General features: G+C 46.7%; 1 pseudogene; it reads left to right on the top strand.

Annotated features, from left to right (window-relative positions):
* Positions 1-3,142: 3,142 nt before the first annotated feature.
* Positions 3,143-3,260, top strand: LOC124709306 (annotated as a pseudogene).
* Positions 3,261-3,962: the final 702 nt, after the last annotated feature.

Below are 3,962 nucleotides of genomic sequence, written 5' to 3'. Positions count from 1 at the left end.
AGGAAAGGGAAGGGACTGGAAGGGAAAGGGAGGAAAGGACGGTAGGTCGTTGTGAGGCACACTTCGTCTGGCTCCTCTGCTGAGACCTGACCAGCTAGGTTGAACCTGCCAGTAGCTACGCTACCACCGGTATAGTTCTCAGCATCACAGGAACACGCAAACTCTCCCACCCGCGCGCACAGTGCTACGATAAGGTGGTGCCTGCAGGGAGACCCAGTGTCAGCTCGTAAAGACTGGCAGCAGTGGTAAGCATCACGAAAACTTCTGAACTGTACCGTGGAGTTCTGTGCAGTACTATTGTGGCAGGCCTCAAGAAAACGTAGACTACAGCTAGGTCCTAGACCTTTGATTTTGGTGGAGGAGCCAGTATGGCCCTTAGGTTAAAATGTTTGGAACCCCTGAGTTGCTATATCAACTTCGTTCTAGAGGCCAGTGACCAACATGACTCCCTTGTCTGGTTTGGGGTCCTCCACAGACATTCGGACACCTCACTGAAAGTGTCGCCAGCAGAGTTCAAGCCGTCATAAAGGCGAAAGCTGAACACATCCTACATCAATCTACCTCTACATCTGCATTTACGTGGATACTCTGCAAATCACATTTAAGCGTCTGGCAGAGGGTTCATCCAACCACCTTCACAATAATCCTGTATTATTCCAGTCTCGTACTATCATTGCTCTTATTTTATTATGATGATCTGTTACAATTTCTAACCGTCCTGCCAAAAAAACGCAGTCTTTGGTTCGCCTTCCTCATAACATGTTCTATGTCTTCCTTCCAATTTAAGTTGTTGCTAATTGTAATTTCTAGGTACTTGGTTCCATTTACGGCCTTTAGATTTGACTGATTTCTCGTGTAGCCGAGGTTTAACGGATTTCTTTCGGTACTCATGTGGATGACCTCACACTTTTCGTTATTTATGGTCAATTGCCAATGTTTGCACCATACAGATATCTTTTCTAAATCGTTTCCCAATTTGTTTTGATATTCTAATGACTTTACTAGTCGATAAACGATAATATCATCTGCAAACAACCTAAAATGGCTGCTCAGATTGTCTCCCAAATCGTTTATATAGATAAGAAACAGCAAAGGGCCTATAACACTACCTTGTGGGAACGCCAGAAATCACATCTGTTTTACTCGAAGACTTTCCGTCAGTCACTACGAACTGTGACCTCTCTGACAGGAAATCGCGAATCCAGTCACGTAATTGAGACGATATTCCATAAGCACGCAATTTCACTACAAGCCGCTTGTGTGGTAGAGTGTCAAAAGCCTGCTGGAAATCTTCACTAACGTTCACTAATAGTTGAGCGGCTACTTTTGATCAGACAATGCACTTCTGCTTCTTGGATAGATGATGGTAGATCTTTTATGAGTAACAAGAACAGGAGCACTGACAATATCCACCCCTGTGATACACTTGTAGAGATTTTTCCCCATTCTGGTTCAAATGGTTCCAAGCACTGTGGGACTTAACATCTGGGGTCATCAGCCCCCTAGACTTAGAACTACTTAAACCCAACCAACCTACATCCATGCCCGAGGCAGGATTTGAAACTGCGACCGTAGCAGCAGCGCGGTTCCGGACTGAAGCGCCTAGAACCGTTCGGCCACAGGGGACGGCGTTCCCCATTCTGAAGGTACAGGTCCTGTAAGATAATCTGTGAACTGCGCAGTCAGATACTTTTGACAAGTCACCGAAAATGTCGGTTGGCGATATCCACTTCTGTTGGGTGAGAAAGTGAACGGGAGAATAACGAGCTGTTTTACTTAACTTTATATAGAATATCAAAACCCTGAAAGACTGTAGCTCTTCCGATAAGAAATAATTGAATTAGCTACGAAACTGAAACGGGTTATTTACGATATAAAAATTCCGTAACAGTAATTCGTTTTGATCGCTAATTCAACATCACTGGGACGAGGCATTTCATTAGTGCGAGAGCAATCCTGTTGGCGCGCCCAAGTAACAGAGAAAGAGCCCGCGACGCGTTTAATAGAGACCGAAACAATTAAAAGCGTTCCATTAGGCGTAACGAGTGGCGCGTCACAGCGGGCGCGCCGGCAATATCTCTGAGTCCCATCTCGGGAGTCCGTGTTCCATCCCCCGCGGCCACGTCAATACGCAATATGGCCAACAGCTTTCATTAGGCCGACCACCGCGCTCGCCGCCGGTTCTGCACGATTAAGGCCCGACGTTAACGGCTGCGTTATCTGCGCTGTCGCTGTCGCTGGCGTCACGCAATTCATTTGCGGAAGAGCGCAGGTCCGCCAGTGCAATGGCGATAAAAGCGACAATTCTGCCGTCGAAATGACTGCCAGCCGCCACAACTACAGCGCCAAAAGGAACGGAACAGTCTGGAACATCAATCCGGTAACAACTCGCTCTGTGCCACTGGCGTGAATACATTTCATTTGGCTTCCTGTAGAGAAGTTCCCACGATTGGATTTCAGTAGATCAGTGGTCGTCAACCTTTTTTGCTCAAGAGCCAATACAGACACAGTGTGGCAGCAATTCGGGCCTCATGTGTACCGATCTCATTGCACTCTTGTTCTGAAATAAGTGAACACCTTCAACTACTAGAGACAGGACGTTCTTATTCACAAGACATGTACCTTGTATGTTCTTCGGAAATGATTAGGATTTGAGCCGTGTCGGCCTATGGCTTCAAAGTGTGATACTCCTGGCTGTGGTCTCCAAGCCGGCCGCGGTGGCCGAGCAGTTCTAGGCGCTTCAGTCCGAAACCGCGAGACGGTCGCAGGTTCGAATCCTTCCTCGGGCATGGATGTGTGTGATGTCCTTAGGTTAGTTAGGTTTAAGTAGTTCTAAGTTCTAGGGGACTGATGACCTCAGATGTTAAGTCCCATAGTGCTCAGAGCCATTTGAACCAATTTGTGGCCTCCTGCATTTTATTAGGCTAGAAGCTCGCTCTGATGCAGCTGGATACACGTGAATTAGCGTATGGTACAAAAGTCCAGTTATGTACAAGCAGCAGATGGTTAAGTATGTACCACTCCCTTGGGAGAGTCCGCCAATTGTACTGAACTAGTTTCTGATTGGTCGGCACATTCGGTTGTTAGGTGCCATAACGCCCAAAATCTCTTATTAATTATTTATATACGTTTCATTGTATTTGGCAACGGCCTTGCCGCAGTGGTAACACCGGTTCCCGTCAGATCACCGAAGTTAAGCGCTGTCGGACTGGGCTAGCTCTTGGATGGGTAACCATCCGGTCTGCCGAGCGCTGTTGGCAAGCGGGGTGCACTCAGCCCTTGTGAGGCAAACTGAGGAGCTACTTGATTCAGAAGTAGCGGCTCCGGTCTCGGGAAAACGTACGGCCGGGAGAGCGGTGTGCTGACCACATGCCCCTCCATATCCGCATCCAGTGACGCCTGTGGGCTGAGGATGACACGGAGGCCAGTCGGTACCTTTGGGCCTTCATGGCCTGTGCGGGAGGAGAGCGCTCATTCTATTTAACCCAGTTTTCAGTATGACAATCTCTCATGGTTACCCTACGAGTCTACCGTTTTTGTTTATTAAGTTTTACTAGTTTTTGAAAAATAAGATTAATGATATTACAACCGAAGTGCTTCGGACACCTTCGGGTAGCTTTGGCGCGCCTGGGAGACGAAGTACTTCGGCTGCGCTAGTCACTCTGTTTCGGCTGTTCTTCAGAGCCGGACGTGTGTCGCTGTTTCGGACGGACATATCGTACTCTATAGTGGAAGTTGTCAGAAAAGTTACCGTACTATTAAGAAAGCTACGTCGAGTGATGTAGAGGACAATGTAAAAAGGATACCAAGGTGGATTTTTATATTTTAAATATTTTAAATACATTTAATATTTTAAATATTTGAAAATATAAAATATAAAAATCCACCTTGGTATTCGCCTAGTTCTGAATCCAGCTGAAGTTCTGCTCGGTTTAGTAGGGCTTTAGACAGAATTTTGTATG

Source organism: Schistocerca piceifrons, chromosome 7, assembly GCF_021461385.2.
Source record: "Schistocerca piceifrons isolate TAMUIC-IGC-003096 chromosome 7, iqSchPice1.1, whole genome shotgun sequence".
In the NCBI taxonomy this organism is placed as follows: Eukaryota; Metazoa; Arthropoda; class Insecta; order Orthoptera; family Acrididae; genus Schistocerca; species Schistocerca piceifrons.
Note: the sequence above shows the minus strand (reverse complement) of the source record. Positions and strands in the feature narration are given on the sequence as shown.